Here is a 24696-nt window from a genome sequence, read left to right on the forward strand (position 1 = left end):
GACAAAAGTCACCGCCATTTCCCTTTAGAATGTTTAAAGGACTACCACGTTATAAATATAATTGAAACATAAAATTTTATTTTTCCAACAAAAACAATAATTCATTTTAATTATACTTCAGTTAAAACAAGTCTTTTTAACTTAACCTAATTTGCAAATACGTAGCGTGGCGGTCCTTTACACATCCTAAAGGGGAAATGGCGGTGAATTTTGTCCATCAGTGTAGATCGCCCAGACCAGCCAAACAAGTTTGAAAACCAAGCATTGGAGAAATTACTCCATGAAGGTTGTTGTCAAACTCAAGCAGCAATTTCAAAACGCTTCCATATGCTGGGAAATTGAAAACCTTACGAATGGAAGCCATGACTCCGTGTCCGAAATGATGTTTGAACGCTATAAAATCATTTTTGCAGCGAATCATTACTAGCTATGAAAAATGGATCCATTACGATAACCCGAAGCGTAAGAGATCGTACGTGAAGCCCGACCAACCAGTCTAAGCGACAAATATTCCATCATGACAACGCTCGGACACATGTTGCAATACCTGTTAAAAAGTATTATGAAGTGGTTGCCTCACCCCGTCCGAATACTATTTGTTTCGAACGATGCAGAACGCTCTCTCTGGCATGCGCTTCGCCTTAGAACTGAATATCCGAAATTAGTTTGATTCGTTCTTGGCCTCCCGTACTTTTTCATTTCCCGGGATCCCAGGAATTTCCGCCTATAACAATTTATTCATTTTAAGAATGTAGATTTGAAGCTTTAAGCATCTTTTAGAGAAAGTTATGTTCAAAAAACAACATATAAAACTAAGAAAAATTCTCGCACAATTTCCCGGGGATTTCGGGATTGAAAATTTGGCGGAATTCCCGTGACAAAACTCTATACGGAAACCATATGTTGTCAGAAAGATGGGAAAAGGTCATAGTTAACATTTTTAAATATTTCTATAAACTTAATTATTGAAATTACAAATTTGTATTTCTATAATTTAAATTATTAGTGGTAATGGTAATTGCAGCTATTTCGGTAACGATAGCTTAGCGGTAACCATAGTTGAGCTGAAAGGATATTTTAGCCAACCTTCGAGTGATTCGATATTAAATTATGAAATAAAATTCGTGAAACTAGGGTTGAAACTTTTTTGGAAAATCAGTTTTTTTTATACAATACAATTATGTAGTTCGGTGAGTTAAGTGCTTTGGAATTTAAATTGAAAAAAGTGCAGTTAAGATATTTGGCAATTTAGGCATTCATATCACAAAAAACGATAATGCAATAATTTTTGTTTTGTTTATGGAAATGAATTGTATTTATTAAGAATTTGGTTATTTAGAAACAAAATAAAAATAAGAGAGCTTATTTTAGTGAAATTATTAATCATAATTTCCATAACTTGAATCTACATATGCACACTATATTGAAATGTTTTCTACTGTTTTCATATTCAAATTCATGAAAATGATGTCATTTTGACAGAAAATGAAACAATTCAAAATACATACATACATTTCAATGCTAAACAATGTTTGTACGACTAAGTATATTCCTTTTCTCCCCCCAGAAACAAGTGCCTCAAGCAACATCCTTTTTAGCTATACATATGTATAACTACGACTATATTTATAGTTATTTTTCAGTTGGGGGTTTTAGCGAGTACACTTGAACCTAAATGCGGCTACAATGTAAAAGGAAAATGTTGTAAGAAGTTGTTTTCCTTTAGGCTTCAGTGAAAAATAAAAAAAACTCTCTAAGGGAAAAAGGACACATAAATAAAATCGATAAAATTTTCTACACGCATTTGCAGGATACACAAAAGTTGTTGGCAGCAAAGTTGACGTCATTTTTCCCACTAACCGGTCTTATTAACTGTATTTTTTGTATTTCGTTTATACTTAATTTTATTCTTTGTTTTGTTTATAGGAAATGAAATAATGTTTGCCTGGTGTCTTAATATTTCATTGTTAATTGAAATTTTGTTTATACATACGAGCGCATATAAAAGTTTAGGATGTTTGTAATAAATAATGCAAAATGGCTAAATATTCTAGAGTTTATTTTCATTTTCTAGGCTGAAAGAGAAATAAATAAAGAAAAACAAGAGAAAAGTTTTTGTGTCATTATTTAAGTTAATGATTGCTTTCTTCATTTCAATTTCAATTTTACTTTGACTTTCAGTTTTCTAAAAACAAAAAGGCAATAAAGAAGTATGGATATGTAGAGTACATGCTGCATATGTACAATCTAAGACGAGTTCATATTGTACATAGAAAATTGTAGTTGTTGGTTGGTTTATGATCTATTGTCTCTAGAGAATGATGATGACTACTTATGACAATGGAGAAGAATATTGTCAATTGCCAAGTTAGCCAAGTCAGCTTTCCAGATATAGAAAAGAAATTTCACTTTTTCTATGCTCCATTCTTCTCGCTGTATGTTGGCAGCAATATTCTGTTCATTCATTTACAATATATTGAGGGTGTTGTAAGTGATTTTAGCCACTTTTTATTGTATTTTGTTTGTTAAAACGTTTTGTGGGTTTGGTTGGGGGTATTTAACTTTTGGCTGCTGTCTTTATTTATTTAGTTGTTGGTTGGTTGGTTTTTATTTTTATCGCTTCTAAATGAAAATATTTATTTATTTATTTGTGTTTTTCTTAACAATCGAGTTTCCTAAAAATAAATACATATTATTTGCAACAAACCATTCAAATTTCTAATATTAGACATTGAAATAGACAAACAAAAAAAACTATAAGGGGAGATTCACACAATAGAACTTTGTGCTAGACATAAAACTAACTGGGACATTAAACTGCCCCGCTGCTGCTGTCGTACGCAGTGCAAACAAAAACATGCAACAATTTGAATTGAATATTTTTTTTTTTAATTAAATTTATTGGTTTTCTTGCGGATATTTAATACGTGTTTGAAATAAATTGGGGCTATTTGTATGTACTATATAAATATTAGCTTTGTCTCATACTTTTTTGTTGAACATTTTCAAATTTCAGTAACTTTATTAAAGTAAAATTTATTTAAAATTTTTTTTTTTCCATGAGTGACAAGGGTATATATAAGTTTGTCATTCCATTTGTAATTTCTACATTTTTCATTTGCCCTCCAAAGTATATATATACGTATATTCTGGATAGCGAAGTCGATATAACCATGTCCCTCTTTTTTTTTAATCTTTTCTGGAATAATTTTAAATCATAATGAAACATAAAAAATAAAATATTTTAAAATAATATTTTATTTTACTTCCTATAAAATTGATTTTTCCACAAATTTCATAGGCTGATCAATTACACAGTGCAACAGTGAAAAAAACACACGATCATGACTATATAGGTTCGACTCTACTACCAATGGGTAGTAAAACCCTATACTCAGTTTGTCCATTTTGGTGACCGATTTTTTTTATGGGCCCCCAAAGTTTCTGAAAATCAGTTGGGCCTCTAAAAAAGTTGTTATCAGTTTTTGGTTAACAGCTTATTCAGACTTTGTGATACGGCTTAACTTTATATGGCAATAATATAACTAAGATTCCGCCAAATAAATATTATTACAATTTTTTTTTTCCAAAAAATAGCTTTTTCGTGCACTTTTGTTGAAAAAATATAGGAAGAAAATTTTTTTTTTACTTTTTTTAGAATAACTTCCAAGGTCTCCTAATTTTTCACTAACAATATTTAGCCAAGTTGTAGCTACGGTAAAGTTGAACAACTCTTGAGAACATATCAATGCATTCTGAACGTGTCTAGTCACTCTAAATAGCACATAAAGATCAATTTGCACCTTAACAATTTTCGTTTTTACTATTTTCAGTGGACCCTCAATGTCACACATTTAAAAAAAAATCGCCAAATGATCCGAATGAGTATACACTTGAACATACATTTTTAACAAAAAATTTTAGTTTTAGAGTCAAAAACTAAAATTTTTAAGCTGATTTTTGACAGCTATTTAGAATGCCTAGATATGTTCGGATTGCATTGATATGTTCACAAGAGTTATTCAGATTTACCGTAGCTACAACTTTGCAAAATATTGTTATTGAAAAATTAGGAGTCCCAGGAAGTTATTCTAAAAAAAGTAAAAAAAAAATTTTTCTTTCTATATTTTTTCAAAAAAGTGCGCGAAAAAGCTATTTTTTTGGAAACAAATTTTAACAAAATTTATTTGGCGGACTCTTAGCTATATTATTGTAATATAAAGTTAAGCCGTATCACAAAGTCTGAATTAGCTGTTAACCAAAAACTGATGACACCTTTTTTAAATTCCCACTGATTTTCAGAAACTTTGGGGGCCCATGAAAAAAAATCGGTCATCAAAATGGACAAACTGAGTATAGGGTTTTACTACCCTTTGGTAGTAGAGTCGAACCTATACTGTCATGATCTTGTGTTTTTCCAAAAGTCTTCATTTGTTGCATAGTGTTATCTATCATAAAAAAATTCCAAAAAAAATAAATTAGTTTGTCGTAAAATTTTTTTCACTAATAAATTAATAAAAAAAAAGATTTGACATTTTTTTTTAAACTGTGTTTACTTAAAAGTTTCCGTGTTCGGCTGGAACTTTTAATTGTGTGTTTAGAAAATTCATACTTCTCTGATATTTAAAGCAAAATTATCAAAAGTTCTGTGTTATAATACTTTCACTTTTTTTGTCAATTGTATTGAAACAATTATAAAATTATATTTTTCCAAGTGTAAAATTTTATCTCTCCGAGTATGTACTATATTTTGTTTTTTAATTTATCAATTGATTTTGTTTGTTTTGTTTAGTATGTAGTTTTTATAAAGAAAACGATAAAGTAAAACAATTAAAAGAATCTTTTTTTTTAAAATCAATAACAATTATTTACTGATAATTTTTTACAAGATTTTTTTTTCTCAAAATAGTAATGAAAGTATCTCCAAATATAAAGCTAGTAAACAAGAATTAATTCTTAATAACATTTTCCAAATGAAATTAAATTTTGTCTCTTGACAATTTAATTAAAGAATTTAGAGAGAATCAATTCATAGGCTTAATTCCTTTATTTTGAGAATTCATTCTTTATAGAATGAATTTGCTATTTCTTATTGAATCATTCAAGCTTTCACATATATTTCTATCGGATCAGTAGTTTCGGAGTTATAGTAACAAATTGAAGCAAAAAATCTATTTTTTATGTGAAAATAGCAATTTTTTTTATTTAAAAAAAATCATGAAAAATCAAAAACGTCAGAAATTGTTGAGATTTATTGCTTTATCGCTTAGCCACATGTAATAGGAACAAAATGAGATATTGATCATAAATATCGATGGATTATTTTCGAATTTATTTACAATTAAGTGAATTCGCTCATTATCACAAAATTGTATATGCTTACAAGCGTGTAATTTGAGTGTAAATTTTACATGTGTTTTGTTTTTGTTACAATTTTTTTTAGTTTTATTAATTGGTGTAAAATATGATATTAAATCAATTTGTGAAATAAATTCAATCTCTATTAAATTACACTTTTAATTTTTCCATTAATTCGTAATGCAGTGAAATGAAGAAAAAAAGTAAAACGGCGGGAGCATTAAACATTTGATTGTTTATTTATTTATTAAAACCCTCTTCTTCTGATTTATTCGATATGTATTAATTTGTTATTATTTATTTAACTTTTTCTATAAACCAACTGCAGGTGGTTTTCCTTGATGTTGTTTTATTTTTTTTATTGGATTTATTTCAATATTTTTGTACTAGTTTTATTTTTGCATTCATTCATAATAATGTTCGTTCGTTCGTTAGTTAGTTGGTTCATACTTTTAAACATAAATAAAATTGTTTACTGGTTGTTGAGACTGGCAGTGTAGTGGCGGTGTTGTTGTTGTTTCTGAGGTTATTGCACTAAAAAGTATCTATGTTTGTTTGTATGTATGTAAGATACATATTTATGTAGTTGGCTAAAGCTTTGGGCTTTTATTATGAAATGATATATTTTCCTCGGTTACTTTTTTAATGTTTGTTTTGTTTTTTACACATGTATCTACTAAAATTTACACTCGTACTATTTTAGTACTAAATCTAGTCGTTCATTGTGGATTTAGTACTCGTACATTCATATCTATATTCATAGAAATTATGCTTTCCTACAAAAACTAAAACTATCTATGTAGTTATGTGAACATGAGCGCATGAATGAATGATAGTTAATGTAAAGACAAGAAAGACACCTTTATGATTTAGAAAATGTTTATGAAAAAAAAAAATCAGGTTAATTGCTTTGCCCACTTACCAGATGCAAAAAAGAATTAACATTTTTGTTTTACTAAAAACGGTTTGTTTAAGTTGAATGAGAAAAACTAAATATTGCAAATTTCTTTCTTCATTTCCATTTCAACATTTTTTTGTTTGTTTGAATTTTAAACTCCACTTTTATAGTAAGAGAGCATTCAAAAGAAATTTGTATGAGATATGAAAATGTTTTAAATTTATAATTTAGGTTTGTTGTAAAGTAAATTTCCCTCCCCCCCGCAAAACCGACAAGTTTTAATATAAAAAAAGAAAAAATAGAAAAAATTTAAAATACAAATGGTTGACCTGGATCCGCGCCTGAACTAAGGTATCCAAATTATTAGATTATTATTTTGTTCAAATAATTCGATTTCCTGTTTAAGCCGAGCTGGCGAGTCGTGAAATATTATGACATTATGACAATATGACATGATAGGAGACCATGTGAATTGACCAAATGTATTTAAATTTTCTTAAGAATTATAATGAGACATTTTAAATATTAAAATTTAAAACAAAAAGCCATGAATGATGTCATTGTTCAAGTTAATGCGACTTATAAATTTTTAATTAGTGTGTAATGAATCGTTTGAAATAAAACGGCAAACCATCATAAACCGTACGAAATGTTCTCAAATATTATTATTAGAACATAATGTTTTGATAAATAAATGTGTGTTTAATCACGTTTTTAATGATTAATACTGAAATTCTGCTGTATAAGAAACTGTAATATTATAATAAAACAAAATGAGCCATTTAACAATATAGTAATTGCAACAATATTTTTCTAGTGACTTTTATAAAAATCAAACAAAATAAATTTGAACCTATGTTTTAAGGATAAAGTTTGTTAGCAAATAATAAACTTTATACAATATTTTATTTATACATAAATACACACAATATTAAGAAATGATTTATTTATGTGTGTTTCATTCCCACATATCACTGCACATGACCGAGCTTTATTTTGCAAAAGTTAAAAACAACAAAAGATTACAAGTTTAAAATAAGGCTTGGTTAAATTTTAAACAACAAATTTATTAAATAAAACAAAAATAAGTAAAGTTTGTTTTCCATTTATAGGATTTTTTGTTTGCCCATAAGCTGTTTAAGACTACAATTTGCCATTTATTATTTGTATTTGAAAATTTTAAACATTTTGATAAATTGTTTTAACGAAATACAAATTATAGTTCAGTCCGATTTTATAAATATGTAGGTACATACATTAAAAAGTACTTTTATGGGGTGCGGGCATACAAGTAACATTTAATGTGAATTTGCTTCCTTTTGTATTGAATTTTATGTAAATATTGAAAGTTGTTTTTTTTTTTTTGTTCATTTATAAGTTTACTATTAAACTTGATTGTTTTTGGTGGTGTGCTATATATTGGCCCGAAGTTTGCTGGTTTTGTAACGTTTTTCTATATGAATATTTCGGAAATTCTGATTTGAATTGACCAAAGACTTATTTAAACAAGTAAGAGATCTATATTAATCTTATATACCCTTCACCAAATTATTCTTCAAAATATAAATTTTAAATATTTTTAGGTAAACAACATTTTTTTTTCCAAGATGTTTTTTCATTTTTTGGAAAAAAAAATTTTCGAAAAATATTCAGCGAAAAAAACTTTTTGTGAAACAAATTCGGGTTGAAAAATATTTTTTCCGATTATGACCCATTAGATCCAACTTACCATGGTCTTATATACGTCGTTGCAAAGGTCTCTGAAATATCTATCATTAGATATCCATATTGTCTATATTAGTAATCCAGATATAGGTCAAAAATAGGTAAAAAATCGAGGTTGACCTTGTTTTTTCTTTATATCTCAGCCATTTGTGGACCGATTTTCACGATTTTAAATAGCGAGCGGGAAGAATTCCGGATATATTGATGTATGAATCGTTTATGAAAGTTATTTGGGGACTTCGGAAAGTTGATTTCAACAGACAGACGGACATGGCTTAATCGACTCTGTTATCTATAAGCATCCAAAATATATATACTTTATAGGGTCGGAAAATTATATTGTGGAAATTACAAACGGAATGACAAACAGAAGGGTATAAAAAAATATTTAGTATTTTGAGGTGAACAAAATTTTTTTTTATTTTGTTAGTAAAAAATTTATGTTTAATTTTTTTTTCAAATTTATGAGTTAAAAAAATTTTAACAATTTTTTTTTGTTGTAAAATAATAATTTGGTTAAAAAAAGTATTTTTCTCTATTTTGACCCATTGTAGGTCCGACTTATTATGGTATTATATACGTCGTTGCAAAGTTCTTTTAAATATCTATCATTATATATCCATACTGTCTATATTAATGACTTAATAATCCAGAAATAGAACAAAAATAGGTTAAAAATCGAGGTTGTCCTGGTTTTTTCCTTATATCTCAACCATTTGAGTACAGATTTTCTTGACCCGAGCCGGGTCTATAGCGGATATTTTGAGGTACGAATCATGGGGACTACGGAAAGTTGATTTCAACATACAGACGGACATGGCTATATCGACTCTGCTATCTATAACGATCTAGAAACATATAGGAAACAAATGAAAAATTTAGAAATTACAAACGGAATGACAAACTTATATACTCTTGCCACTCGCACACATGATTAACAAAATTTATGATATTTTATTTATCATGCATTAATTATGTTATTATTAAAGTTGTCTGATTTTGGTATGCCAGAAAACTAGAATAAATTTAAGCAATTTTAAATCTCAGCACTTTGTTCAATTAAATAAATACGAGCACGACAATATTTATACTACATACCTACAACTAATTTTATTAGAAAACTGTCATATCTATTTAGATGAAATTTTTTTCGCACAATTGAAACGCTAAATTGTATCTTGACAGGTAATTATATCTACAATACACGACATGTTGCTCTTGCTAGAATTTATTTTCTACATATATCTTGGACATATTTTTGTGATGGTGTTTGGCCATCTGTTGCCATGACTTTTAGTAATAAGTAATTTTGAATAAACAATAGCTGTGTACATATGTATTTTGTATTTAATAATAAAATATCCACTTGCATACTTATTCAGGCTAAAACTATTAATTGTACTTACGAGTATCTACATACATATTTGTAACTGGAAAAGAAAATTACAGTTAACTTTAAGTCCCATAAACATACAACAAAATAACGCTTACTAAACTAAAAGAGTTTTTAAGCTATAAAAAGTATCTTATGGTAATTGTTATTATATTAACATACAATTTTGGTTGCTTTACAATTATTGTTTTATTATTTGGCAAATTTTCAATGACAGATGTTGTTTACCTTAGAGTATCATCTACACGCAGAGAAAAAATATAGTTGTACATATTTACTGTAGCCATTTCAAAGTTTTTAAACAATATTATGTTCACTGTAATTATTTATATGATTGCAGTAACCATAATAAAGATACGTTTCACATGTTTGTAGCAATCAAATATATGCTTGCAGTAAATAAGTATATGTTTGTGACAATAATTTTTATGATGAAGGATTTACCATATTATATATTTTTCTCGGCTTAAGGATATCATAATTTAAATGAACATGATTGGCATAAATATATATTTGTTTACTACAATCATATTAGGGTTACCACAATCATATGTATACATAATTATTGTTGAAATAGTTACAGTAATCATGTATAACTATATTTTTTCTCTGGGTGTATCTAACTAATAGAAGTATGTCACCAGAATTGCTGTATTACTTACATACACATAATTTTAATTAATTTAAAGAACTGCTTGTAAGTTTTTATACAATATATTAAAAATTCTAATAAAATAAATTATTTTTCATGCCGAATTTGTAAGCGACGAGAGTAAGCAAGCAAGCAATCAAGCGGTGTGTGTTAAATACCAGAATTATTTAAGTATAAAAAGGCAATAATAATAATAACTTGTTGACCTTTTAAGAGGTTGCTTTTTATTTCTTCTTATTTGTATAGTATAGTGTGTGGTATCGTTGTATCTTCTACATACAAACATAGATACATTCGTCATCTACATATAACAACATTCATTTCATACTTAAAGTTTGATTCTTTACACAAAATAAATAAAAAAAAAATAACAAAAAAAACACATAAATTTCAAATACATTGAAACATTCTCATGTTACAGACATCTAGTTTTGCTTTTCTTTTTCTTATTGAAAACAAAGTTCAAGACTTTAAGTCTGTTTTTATTTTTACTTTAATATATTATTTCATACATATGTATAAATGTATGTAACTATCTGTAACTGTAAGTATTTGTATCTATGTATTTATGTGTTTGGAACATTTATTGAGAGACACCAGACCCACCCAAAAACAGTTGGCATTAGTAATCATTTATGCCAGTACATAGTATTTTTGTAAATGTTAAACATTTTTTTAATTTGTTTTTACAATATTAAGATGAGAAAAAAATAAAGTTCGAGAAAATATTCGGTTTCGTATTATTTCGAAATACGGGGTTCGGGCAAACGTATTTTAAAAATAAAAAAAAATATACAATACAAGTGAATTTATAAGAAATGTTCCTTTAGCAATAAGGCTATCAGTGCAAATGTGGTGTAACCCGTTTTATTATTTAGTGGTATATTCAATTATTGTTATATTATGCTTTTGAAGGTACCCCACATTGGTAATGTAAGGACTGTATGTAACACCAGAACAGCAACCAAAAAAAATTGGGAGTTACACCACTTTTGCGCTGATGGCCTCAAAGACTCATAATATGATAATGACTAGGAACTTTATTGTATTTAAAATCTATCCAGTTTCCTTAAAAGAGTCACACCTCTCTTCTAGTAGGAATTGAACTGAATTGTAAAGAACTTTATAAATGAGCTTAATTAACCTTAAAGCCTGAATACCGAATATCATCCTGTTATTTAATTTTTGTGTGACTCACCAATGTCACTGACACTTTTTAAAACATAATTTTTCTTGAGCAAGTGAACGCACGTTTGCATCATTTCAGCTGTATCTGTGTTACATAAACTTTCCACAATATTGTGTATTTTGAAAATTCTAGGCCAGTATTCAAGGAAGAACATGACAAATTGGTAATTTTCTAAATAAAACATGTAAGAGAGCTATATTCGCTGTGCCGAATCTTATACCCTTCACCAAATTATACTTCCAAATAAAAATTTGAAATATTTTTAGGTAAACTAAATTTATTTTTTTTCCAAAGTTGTTTCTTTTTTTTTTTTAAAAAAATTGTTTTTCCAAATGTTTTTTAAATTTATTTTTTTTGTTTTTTAATTTTTTTTTTAATATTTAGCGAAAAAAAAACTTTTGGTGAAAAAAAAATTCGGGTTAAAAAATATTTTTAATCTTACTTATGGTCTTATATACGTCGTTGCAAAGGTCTTCGAAATATCTATCATTAGATATCCATATTGTATATATTAATGACTAAGAAATCCAGATATAGATCAAAAACCGAGGTTGTCCTGGTTTTTTCCTTATATCTCAGAGAGAGGCAGAGATATAAAGGAAAAACCAGGTTAACCTCGATTTTTGATCTATATGTATATGGATTACTAAATCATTAATATAGACAATAGGGATATCTAATGATAGATATTTTAAAGACCTTTGCAAGGACGTGTAAAATGTCATATTATGTCGGACCTACATTGGAGATTTCTTCACCAATTTTTTTCCGTCATTATCACTAATAAATTAAAAAAAAATAAAATTTTTTAACAAATTAAAACAAAAATTTATTTTAAAAAATTGTGTTTAATTACACTATGCACGAAATTGACACTTTTTTCTATTTTCGAAATAACGGTAGAATTCAGCGTACCCGAATTAGCTTAACCCACCGGGTGCCCCGCTTGACAGTTTTTTAAACTAGCACAGTGTTATTATTTGGTGAAGTTTATATAAGATTCGGTACAGTCGAATATAGCTCTTTTATCTAAAAGGTATTTTTTGACTTTTGTATTATCTTCTTTAAAATTTCATAAGTTATGTTTTTTCTATATTAATGTTTCGGTATCCGGCCTAATTTTGCCCGAATACCGAAAGCTGGTATAATGCACAGAGAATACAGATTCGTTATAGCAACCGAATTTGTTGCCAATCGAATGATTCGGTTGTACACATAGAAATTTTCGGTTCTATCAATAGAAAGACAGTTGACAAAGAAGAATTTCGATTAAAGCAACCAAACTTTCGTTATCCCTTTTAAAATTCTATAGCCACAACTGTAAAATTCGGTCACTAAGGTAGAATCATTCGATTGGCAACAAATTCGGTTGCTATCACGAATCTGTTTTCTCTGTGTGTAAATTTTTGTCTTAATCCAAAACCGATTATTCAGTTTTACAATGATTGGATTCTATGACATATGTTAGAGTCGAAACATTTATACAATCAATCTTATAAAATAGCTATTTAACATTTAAGTTGCAATGAAAATCTTTTATATATGAAAATAATCTAGAACATTTATTGGAATATCTATATTTATTTAAAATACTTCTACAATGTATCTAATATCTATTTATTTTCTTCTTCTTTTTTTTTAGGTAAATTATAAAAATAACAACTTGGATCTTTTAATAATTAATTTTTGTAAGTAAAAATCTCTTAGAACAATAAAAAGATTCCAACTAAATCTATACAAAACTAATTGAAACAAAAAGCCATAGAACTTTAAACTAAGTAAATAAGCTAATTTAGATTTAAAAAGCCTCTTGTTAAACGGCTGAAAAAATCCTTTCAATATTTATTCTGGGGCATATGCCAACTGGAGCAAATACTCATTCTTACAAGTCTTAAAACTATGACAATAGACTTCTATATTCCTCCCATTCAAATGGCACAATGAATGAATGCTAATTACTTACTAACAACTACAACTATTAGAAGCACCACTCATTTCCACAAGTGGCTTGTTTGTAGCCAGCCAAAAAATGTAAATAAAAAAATGAGTAAAGAAGTGAAAAAATTGGGTTACATGCATCATTGAAGCAATTTCTTAAAGGAAGAGACAAGTGTATTATAGTTGTGGTACAAGTATGATGTACTCGTACTTATTAAGGACCACCCATAATTCTCTAAATTGACACATTTTCAAATTGTATTCTATTGTATACTGTACGGCCATAATGATGAATTCAATTCATTTTAATGGCTGGTTTTAATTTAGTCGTTTGTGGTTTTACCACAAGTTCCCTTAAGAGCACAAAAAACAACAGGAGATTATTTTTATTTTTTTGAACTCAACTCAAAAGTTAAGAAGATTAAAAACGTATAGAATTAAGTTGAAATTATTTTTATTTATTCAACCTCAAATTTGAAAAAAAAAAAAAAGGAAAATCAAAATGTAAACGATTTTAATATTCATTATTTCGCTACAAAAAAAAAAACCTTAGCAAATGGGGGAGACATTTGATACCACCAGCCAGGATGAGGACGAAAAGCATGTGAATACATTGGGTGGGTGGTTATGCTGTAACATTTAACAAAGTCATTTGTCAGCAATTTGTTACAAAAAATATTGTATTTGGTTTTTGGGCAATCAGATTTATTTTTATTACGGGTATTATTTCATTTTGCAACACAATACATTAAAACAACAATAACTACAACATCAAGTACCTCAATTGTATACTCTACCCTGCACTGTTGTACATCATTCACTCAAACTTTCACTTGTCCATCTGTGTGATTTTTTGTTTTGATTTTTTAATTTTATATTTTATTAATGCATTGAACGATAGAAGTGCCTGTCCATAGACTAATGGCGTTTTCTTTTCTGGCATAAATGATGCCTTTATTCTACCTTTTACCCTTTCTGTGTTCTTTTCTAAAAAAAAATGTAGTCTGGTAAGGGTATAACGTGTTCTTTTCAAATAATGTTGCCCTAAAACCCCGAAGATATGCTACACGTTTCACCCTCAATTTTATCAAAGGGTTAGAAATGCAGCACTTTTTTAAACAGCAAAATGTATAGTTTTACAACATTTAGAAGGTACATAAAATAAAATTGTATAAATGGTAATGGTTTTTGTTCTATTGTGATCGTTAAAAATGTAAAACATTATGAGGGTATGGGTAATATTTAATAAATGGTACAATATATGTTGGCAACATTTTGTATCAGAAAAGAAAACGCCATAACACTGACGTAGGCATATTTCAACAATGGACAATTAAATTCTTTATAACCAGAGTTTAAAAGAATGATTTTAATTACGGTATTCTGAAAAAAAAAATTAATAGCAATTTTCATAAAATTTTTAAAAATTTTCGGTTTTATATTAAAATTACATTTATGCTGGCTTGAGTTCAATTTTACTATGCAATAATTCAAAGACTACATTGACAATGTAATTTTACCCAATTGGCAAATTAGAATATTATTTTATATTGTTGTCAAGTTTAGAATTATCATTGAGTTCATAATTGAATTGTTTATTTCAAAAACCAGTCAAGCAACAACAATTCTAAAAATTAGTTATTGGGCGATTACTGTTTTGTAAAGGTAAATGCATCGTTTAATGCAAAAACATAATTCCGGCCCCCTATTATGGTGAAGCAAAGCCGGGAAATCCGTGTTTAGTGCAGATAGAAGTCAAGTGACATCGTTTGACTGGTTTCTGAATATGTAATTCTAGGACCTAATCTATTTTTTCATAAATGTTCTAGGTCTCAATAAATGTAAAAGTTATAAAAGATTTATAAGCTCTAAAAATCTACTTAAAAATATTTTTTGTTGATTACACAGGGCAACAAAATCGAAAAAATTTTAGAGGCTTTTTAAACCACTACACAATACTTACTGATTGTCTTGTGGTTCTAGTTGTATGATCCAAATTTTAAAGGTTTATTTTAAAGAAAATTTTATGTAAAATTGTGAATTTTTTTAAATTAATGATTTCAAAAAAACGGTTAGTCCGATTTTATTAAAGTAATTTTAAAATAATTGGAATTTAGATAACCTTTAATCCGTTTATATGTATATTGCATTTTAATCGGCTCAGTAGTATCAGAGTTATAATAACAAATTTAAGCAAAAAATATATTTTTTTACGTGAAAATAGCTAATTTTTGTTATTTTTTTTAAATTAAGAAAAATCAAAAACGGCAGAAATTTTTCAGATTTATTGCTATATCGCAAAGCCACATATAATAGCAGCAAAATGTGATATTGATCATAAAAATCGTTGGATTATTTGCGAATTTATTCACAATTAAGTGAATTTAATTTTTACAAAATTTCGAAATATTTTTTTCGCATGCTATGTTTAAATTTTCACATATACATATATTGTGAAATGTTGTTCCCATGAAATATCCATTTCCCTCGAAGGGAAAATTGCTATCGTGATATTCCCCTGAACTTTTCATTCACAATAGTTAATTTTGTTCGTAGCAGCTGTTTATTGTTTACAAAACTCCATCTAAAAATTTGAAAACAAGAGGAATTTTTTCATGTGAACAAAGTTGATGAACGAAAAAAGGAAAAGGGAAAATATTTCATGTGGAATATTGATTCGCGATAGGGGTGATTTTTTACGTGAAAATAGGAATTTTATTTTTGTTTTAAAAAAATCATGAAAAATCGAAAACGGCAAAAATGTTTCAGATTTTGTGATAACGCATCATAAATCGATGTATTCTTTTCGAAATTATTCACAATTAAGTGAATTCGCTAATTTGCGCAAAATAATGCATCTAATCTATGTATATAGTGGTTAGTCAAGCCTTTTTTTACTATTGACCTGTGTTATTGACGTTTTTTTGCAAATTTTTTAAGTTTTGGTTTTATTGTTTTAAAACATTTTAAATCTAATTAAATTTGTTGTTTAGAAGACGAAATAACATAAGTTTTTGACAAATATTACGATAATACTCAGTATTGTCGTCTGTAAATACCTTTATCGATTACGGATTTAATAAAATATTTCTCTGTATCGCTTAAAGATTGTAAATACAAACAATATTTATAAATAAGTTTTAAAATTAATATTTTTTAAATTTTCCGTAGTTGTTTCCACTTGCATACATGAAATCCTTGACCTAAAAAATATGATTTTCTCCAAAGCTCATCATGATGGTGTTGTATTGACGATATCCTTGGTAACAAGGTTTATCCATTTGCTCATCAGTATTTATGTGACCTTTTGTGTTTTGGCACGAGTGGCATTCTTTGTCTTTGTTCATTTAAACAAAAAAACCACATGATTTTCTGTTTTTTTTTTTTATCCCATTAAAGGCAGCGGATAACTCAACCACCATAACGATGACAATAGAGTGTGCAGCATTTTTGTTGTTCTCTTTAGGCTTATTCATCACCATCGTCATCGCCATCATCATCATCATCAGACAATCATCAAATCAATGATGATTTTCCTTAGTTTTTAATTTTTGATATTTTACATTTTGATTTTTATGAGAAAAAGTTGTTTGAATTCTTTATTTATATGTGAGTGGATAATTTATTTTGTAGCTTTTTGACCCTTATAATTTAATTTTATTACTAATAATTAAAAATAAAAAAAAAGTTCTTAATTTCCTACAACTAGCAAAGATTCATTATGAGAAGCCAGGCCCTCATACTAAATAATTTGTTACACATCATTGCCATTCAGTTATTTGTGCTGCATTGCTGGGTTCACAATTTCTCATAATTTGTTCAACAAATATGTTTTCAATAGTTTGTTGACATACACGACCGACAGACACTTCAGTCAACAGATAATTCTTGGGCTTGAGTTGTACTTGTTGTTTTTTGTTGCAAGTACTACTCAATGTGTCATTTGTCGTTGGTGTCCTAATGTGTAATTCAAATTTAGTTTGTTTGTAATTAACATACTTACACATAGACGCACGTAATTTGAGTTTTATTTTTTTTTCCAAATTAAAGGGCGTAATTTCTTGTCACATGACCTTTAATTTTTAAAAAAAAAAAATAAACAAAATTTTAATAAAGTCCCAAGACGATGTGTGTAATATGTAATCATTTGTGCTCATATTTACAAATGAAAAACCATTAAAAAGTAATGCTTAATTTGTTTTATTATGATTAATCATGCAAAGGAAGGAAACATGTCATGCTAATTTTGGGAATAATCAAAAAAAAAATGTTGATTAAAAAAATTTAATTTTAAAAATAAAATGAGTAAAGTCGATTCTTTTATTTTGGCATTCTGCTTTGAATTTGGGTCCAGCGGATAAAAAAGTTCACCTATTTTTGTGGTCATAATTACATCTATTCTTTTAGTTTATTTAGATTTCTGGCAAAATGGGAAGTTGCCTTCCACGATTTATTATCGTAGTAAGTCCAACTACAGGCCGAATTTCAAAAATACCTGTCATTTGCTCCTGTCCTATTGGTAAAAATAACTCCCAACAATGCATGAACAAAATTAAACAAATAGCGGTTTCTTTGTCAACTTCGCTATGTTTCTCTCACCAAAGAATTCTGAATTTGACAGGTTAGACAAATAGTTTTTATACCCTTCACCATACGTTTGTAATTTTTACATTTTACATTTGCGACCCCACAAAGGCATGCCCCAAAATAACTTACCTGCCTGATTCATAGAACAACATATCGGTTGCTATTTAAAATCAACAAAATCGGCGCACACATGACTGAGACATAAAGAAAAAGTCAGGACCTATTTTTGATCTATATCTGGATTATTAAGTTATTAGTATGGACAATATGGATATCCAACGAAGTCTATAACGCCATATTATATCTGACATTGGGTCAAAAAGGGGAAAAATATTTTTTTAGAAAAATTTTTTTAAATTTAAATTTTGTTTTTAAAAATTAAAAAAAAAAAAATTTTGTTTACCGAAAAATATTTAAAATTTTTATTTGTAATTATGACCCAATAAACTCAGAACAGCCATTAGAAACTAATTTTCAAATTAACCCTCTAATGCCCAAGCATACCCAAGGCACTCATCGCAAAAATGCCGATAAATGCAAATATAATATGAAATGAAATATCAATAAATTGCATTTATTGGCATTTTTCGAATTGCCTTGAGGCATGCTTAAGCATTAGAGGGTTAAGTTTAGGAAGAGTGCCTCAGGGCATTGTTTCCGGTTTAGGTGTAAAAAACAATAATTATGATACGATTTTATTGAAAAACTAATGAAAAAGAACTAATTAAAATATTTCGAATAGATCGGGCGACTAAAAGTTAGTAAAACTATGATTTAAAAAAAGTTACACACAGAATTTCACGTGCTAAAATTATGACATCACTTACAAAACAGCTGACAGAACAAAAACTAAAAGTCTGAATGCATTATGACCTTCGAGGGAAATGTTAACAAATATGTAACTAAAGGTCACAGTTAAATTTAACAAAAAAAATTATAATTACTTTTTGAGATAATTGGTGTTTTGTAATGCATAAAGGCACTCTTGCGGGTTAGAGGGTAAAAGTATAATTTGGTGAAGGGTTTATAAGATTCTGCACAGACGTACAGTGGTGGCCAGGAATTTAAGACAAAAATTGTTTGCTAAATTCCATGTAATTTTCAATTATTTTTTCAAATATTTCTGCAAATATGTATGCATGAGGACTGTTTTAACACACAAGTTTGGTTTATTCGACTGTGTCAATTCATACATATTCACCATGAACACATAATATTTTTCTACAACTTGACCAAAATTTTTTTTTTTTAAATAAACATATTTTCTCACATTTAATCATTATAATTTTATTATTATAAAATATTCGGACCAAATTTCGTATTTTTAGTTCCATTAATTTCGGTCATATCATGTTATTAACAGCGGATGTTCGCTGAGGTGGGTCAACGTATTTCCACATATCTTTGTCCATATATGTTTTACCGATTTTTCCAAACATTTTTCAGAAACAAGAAAGATTAATAATAAATTTCATACCCTTAGAGGTCCTTTTATTTTGGCTCTATCGCACTTAAAATTCAGTTGATGAAAAAAATTCAAGTATTTGTCTTAAATTGGTGGCCACCACTGTATATAGCTCTTATATTAGCTGCAAAAATATTGTTACGTTTTTACCTTTTAAAAATGGTGGTTTATTTCCTTTAAATAAACTAGATACTTTTGATTGCAAATAAAAGCAGTTTAGTAGTTTAAGATTGTAACAACTCTTTTTTTATTCAAATTTACACAACAACAGTTTAAATTCACAGAAATACACACAATTAAATTACACTTTAATGTACAAGACAGTTGATGTTAACTCTATTATAAACTAACCGCCGACTGCAACCGCTGCCACTATTTATACAGCGCCATCTTCCATCTAATAGCTTCATGAATGATCTCAATGGACAACACTATAATAATCGAATTCTAGAGCTTTTAGCAGCTTCAATGTTAATGTTAGCAGCTTAGATATTTAGTGTTGTCATGCTTACAAACAATTTTAATAACTGAGTGCACTTCATATTGTTGATAAGTAGAAGCTTCTACTGATGGACATGTTTATAAATTCAAATCTCTAATGCAGCTAATATAAATTAGATTCGGAAGATAATAGATTGGTCTACAGAACTGTATTATGTCTAGCAAATGATATTATTCATTAGTTCATCTTAAGGAATCTTCAGTATTCCCGATTTATTTAATGTAAATCTTAGTACCTTGTTCAAAATTTCGTGCGAAATACTGTTAAACTAAATATAATTATATTTGGAATGAAATATTTGCGAAATAATTTCGCAAAATGAGACCTTATTTTTCAACTGCGAAATAAAAGCTGATCAAGCACCCCCGACCTATTCAAATGCTGCTGCCACACAAGTGGTTACCCAATAAAAGCGAAATTGCGAGATAGATAATTTTGCGCGAAATTAGATCAACATAATATATTCCTAATTTAGTTCGGGACTGGTAAAACACTAATTCATTTAATGCTGTTGTCAGTTTGGGAATCCCAGCTTTGGAATTTTAGAAAGCTTAATCAAGTTTCAGTTTCGGTATGCGGACAAATCTTAACCGAAGCCTGATTTTTGGACTAATCCGAAACTGAATATTCAATCCAACTCTTTTGATGTGTAAAGGTGATAAATTAGGCAGACCACTATGTTTGCATCAGTTTCAGTACCGATGTTTACTTACACATTTCCATTATTTTTACGCTTAACGATTAAATATAAAAAATATTATTTTGAATATTAAGAAAACCTGGTATTCGCATATTTACACACCCAGATACAGATTAAAACCACAAATACACATTACAATGGCTTCCTTATTTAGAAACAGAAAAAGAAGAAAGAAGACAAAGATGAAAACTACGTGATTTCAACAATCAGCAACAAGAAGACAACAACCAGTAAAACCACACACAAATATCAATTAATTCTTTAGCAAAAACTAAAACCATAAAATATAATTATAGAAGGAGAGTCTGAGGTAGAGGGGGAAGTAAACAATTGAAAAAGGGAAGGGACAAAACATTTAACCAAAATTTACCACATTAAATCAAACAAACAAACGAATGTTCTACACTTCACAATGTCATCTGGCCTGGCCAGCCGGCCACCTTGTAGTGTATAGATTTCCTTCCTATTCGAGTAGAAATAGTCAAATCTAAGAGTTTAATAAATTAGCCAGCATTTTAGAAAAATAAATTAAAATAAACGTGTTTAAAGGAGTGTTGATTAAATTAGTTATGCCAGTGTGTAGTAGTATGACTGCAAATTTGACACCATCGACGTCATAAGGAAACGGATATAACACCCTTTTAAGCTGCAATGTTTTTTTTTGTATTTCTCTGTTTCTTTTCAGGTTTTAACAAGAGTTTAGTTAATGAACCACTCGGTTCTATTAAATTTTATAGTAAATTTTTAATTATTTTAAAACACCCCTCTCTCAACATTAAACGAATATTATTAACCCATATACATACATACATATTGTAGTAAGTCCAATACTTACAACACAATTGGCTTGGCTGTCTGCCTGCCTGATAAAGTGATTGATTAAGGCTTTTAACAAAACAAAAAAAACTAGGGGTGTTTTACGCAAGCGCAAATTCTATTTTTCGGTTTCTGTTTCTGGTTTTTAATTTAATATTTTGTTGTGATATCAAAGCCCTGCGTAAAATGTAACGTGCCAGCTGACACACGCTAAATAGTTATTCAGTTGTACGAATAAGTGAGCGGGTATTTAATTCAGTAAGGGTGTGTTTTTTTCTTTAACGTCATCAAAATTTCTTTATTCGATTACATCACACATGTTTTATGAGGTCCGATGTGAAATGAAATGAATGAGTTCATTGATATATCCTGTTTTAGCATGCAAACAATATAGGAAATGGCCTGCTGTTTATTTAGTTTGAATTTCACAGCTCCATAGGGAGCATAAAGTTGTAGCAGACTGACGGAAAGAGACAGTAGTTAGTTACGTATACTTTCAGTTGAATTGAATTGAGTATTTGGTTGGCCATAATTTTTAATAGTTTTATTATGTTAATTAATGTTTGAAATGCTTGAATTGTGAGTAAGTGCAATCAAATGCATTTCATTAAAAAAATAAGTGGAAACATGCATTAGTTATAAATTTATTACAAAAACTTTCTATTAGAGCAATATATTATTTAATATTGCTCTTTAAAACTGTCTAATGACATACATATGTTTGTAAAATATGTATGTGTTTTTGGAAAAATTTACTCGTATGTAACGGTGTAATTTATGAGGATATTTTTTAAATGAAGTATGATATTTTGTTTATTTAAAATAAGGGTGATGATAGTTAACAAACAGTCATCTCATCTCATGAACCAGTTATATCATCTACATTTGTTTAACTTTGTTATTATACCTTCAAACTCTGCATGCCTAAAATTTTGAATTAAGAGTCTCTACGTTATTGCTTTTAGAATCTTAATATTTTGAGAAACTGTATTATATGCTATTCAGTTTTAATAGGTTTGGTCCTTGGGCCGAAAAAATAATATGTACCAAATTTGATCGAAATATCTTCAAAATTGCGACCTGCGACTCTGCGCACAACGTTTACATGGACAGCCAACCAGCCAGACGGACGGACATCGTTTAATCGACTCAGAAAGTGATTCTAAGTCGATCGGTATACTTTAAGCCGGGTGTTAGACTAATATTTTTGGACGTTACATACATCTGCACAAACGCATTATACCCTCCCCACTATGGTGGTGTAGGGTATAAATAGATTATTTAATGTTAATGAAGAAACAAATTTTTAATATAATAACTCAAATCCGAGTTTTGATTATATATTAGGTTTAGTTTGGCATATTTTAATATCAATGTGTATCCAACATTACGAAATACGTTGGGGTTCGGTCTCTATAAAATAACAAACAGTCTTATTTCATAAACAAGTTGACTCAATAGTCCTTCGAATCCAAAAATGAAAAGTTTTCATATAAAAAAGAACAAAAAAAGAAAAATGTAGAATAAATTTTAATTTTTAACATTAAAAATTAAAATTTTGGCCATAATTTTTAAATATTTTTAGGTAAACAAAATTAATTTTTTTTTTAATTTTTTGGAAAAAAAAATTTCGAATTTTTTTTAAATTTAAAATTTTTTTTGAACATTTAGCAAAAAAAAAACTTTTGGTGAAAAAAAAAAATTCGGGTTAAAAAATATTTTTTCGATTTTGACCCATTGTATGCCCAACTTACTATATATACATTGTTGCCAAGGTCTTTGAAATATCTATCATTAGATAACCATATTGTCTATAGTAATGCAGATATATGTAGGTCAAAAATATGGCAAAAATCGAGGTTATCCTGTTTTTTTTTTCCTTATATCTCAGCCATTTGTGGACTGATTTTTGGGGGTTTCGGAAAGTTGACTTCAACAGACATACAGACGGACAAAATGAATCGAATAACCGCTTATATATACTCTAAGTTGCATTGTTTACTCTGTAAACTAATAGTTATTGTATTGTATTGTGTATATGAAATCATATCATTACATTGTATAAGCGTATATTAGACCGGCCTTAAAACAAATTGGTTTGATTTGGATGGGTCTTATTTTGTTTTTAGTAGCTAAAACTAACTTCTGCGAATTGGAGGCTAGAACCCGTACCGGAAATTTCTGTAGACCATGGTTATTTTGGCGAAAAAAGTTATTAACATTTTTCCATATCATATATGTATATGCAAAGTTGAGTAAACAACTATTTTCTTCTTTTGCTTTGTTAAACAGCTAATTTTCTCTAGACGATATGATTTATTTCAAACCTTTAAAAAATATTATTTAAATACCAAAACTTTAGAGGAAATTTTTTAATTTTGCATGGTGGATTCTTGATATCCGAACCAAATCTATTTTTTTAAGAGCAGGTCTAATGTGTCTGTTTGGATATATAAATATGTATGTATGGATTTGTTTACTTACACACATACTCATGCATACGAGATGATGACTCGTGCCATTACAAGAATAATAACAGTACAAAATTTTACTCCTGTGTGTGAGTGTTTGTTTTATAGGGGTTGAAAAAAGGGCATCTGATAGATACGAGTGGTATAAAGTACTCACTTGCAGTTACTCATATCTGTTTGTTGTTGTTGTTGTTGGTATTGCTGTTGCCCACTATGAGTAAGTATGATTCTCTCTTTTTTTTTGTGTATTATCCATTGTTCCATTCACTGAATGCAGTCATTTATGTAGTTGATGATTTTTCTCTGTTATTCCGACAGAACGAAGTATCACCACCACCCATATTTACTCACTCATATTCAGACACAACAAGCAAACAATTGGAACAGCACAAGACAACAACCGAGTGTTGCAACTGCTTAAATTGACATGGAATTTTAGGTATTTTAACTTATGGGAATTTTTAATGCAATATCTAAATATTTACCATGTTGCCAATTTTCAACAACAACAACAACAACGACTTCTCAACTAGATACTTACCACCAAATTGTGGTGGTATGGCAGATTTGTGTTTGCTTTGATAAGCCAAGCGCGTTTGAAGTTTATGTTGCAAAAAAAAACAAATGAAGTTGGCCAACTTTAAGAGTGGTTAAGTTAGCCACATAAAACAAGAATAGCTAAAAAATGTGTATTAGAAAAGAGATAATGAGACTTATAATAGTCACTTTGCAAATAATTGCAGATAACTGAGATCTGCTTAAGTTGAATATATTTTATTAGAATCGGTTCATAATTGTTTCTATTGTGAATACATAAGTATCCCTATTATACAGATTAAATCATTTTATCTCCTGAAGAAGTAGAATACATATATCCTATAGCCTGTAACCACCGATATCTTCTAATCAATCGTGGAATTGTCGATCCAACAACGTAGTTCTGTGGCGTTGAGAGAGAGAGATTTCGAGATCTGAAGCTTTCCGATTTCCAACTGAAAGACA

The 24696-nt window shown here is 28.6% G+C and overlaps 1 protein-coding gene across 3 annotated transcripts in view; it reads left to right on the forward strand.

Moving 5' to 3' along the window:
• Nrg (Neuroglian) overlaps positions 1–24696 on the forward strand; it is a 112436-nt gene that overhangs the window by 10094 nt on the left and 77646 nt on the right. The window lies entirely within an intron of this gene.

This window comes from Calliphora vicina, chromosome 4, assembly GCF_958450345.1.
Source record: "Calliphora vicina chromosome 4, idCalVici1.1, whole genome shotgun sequence".
Lineage (NCBI taxonomy): Eukaryota > Metazoa > Arthropoda > Insecta > Diptera > Calliphoridae > Calliphora > Calliphora vicina.